The sequence below is a fragment of the Orycteropus afer genome, unplaced genomic scaffold (assembly GCF_000298275.1).
Source record: "Orycteropus afer afer isolate SDZICR_OR568_19922 unplaced genomic scaffold, OryAfe1.0 scaffold00007, whole genome shotgun sequence".
Classification (NCBI taxonomy): Eukaryota; Metazoa; Chordata; class Mammalia; order Tubulidentata; family Orycteropodidae; genus Orycteropus; species Orycteropus afer.
This window is the reverse complement of record NW_006921594.1, coordinates 3662497-3663216: the sequence shown is the minus strand read 5'-3', so window position 1 is coordinate 3663216 and position 720 is coordinate 3662497.

Genomic DNA, 720 nt, shown 5'->3' with positions numbered 1-720 from the left:
CTGTCAAACTGCTTTCCAGAGTACTATTTTACACTCCGACTGTGAGAGATCTAGTTTCTACACATTTGCTATTGCTATTATTTTTTATTTCAGTGGTTCTAATTGGTATGTAAACACTAATGATACTGAACATCTTTTCACATTTATATGCCATCTGTATATTCTCTTCAATGAAATATCTTCTCAAGTCTTTGCTCATTTTCTAACTGAATTGTTTGATTTTCTTTTCTAATGAGCTTTGAGAATTTTATGTGTTCTAAATATAATTCATTGTTTTCAGAAATGTTATTTGTCAATATTCTTTTCCCAGTCTATAGTTTGTCTTTTCATACGGTTAACAGGGTCTTTGCAGAAAGAAAAAATTAATTTTGGTGAAGCTCAATTATGATTTTCAAGAATCTAGTGAGCTTATATTATAGTTTATCTGCATGCTTTTGTACAAGTAATGAATCTCTTCACTTTTCTAGATAGTCTTCAAACATCTGTTTTGTAAATATCTGATCAAATTAAAACCTAGAATAAAAGGCATTAATCTAATAAATAAGCAGGTTAATCTTGAATATTACCAAATTAGATATATTGACATTTCAACAGCAATAAATTAAACACCACTAAGTTTCTTACCTTCATAAGAGTCAGAAATTTCCCAAACCAGACTGAATATTCAAAAATCGAAAACCGAAAATGTGAGAGGTATATTTCACTATAGTTAATACTGGA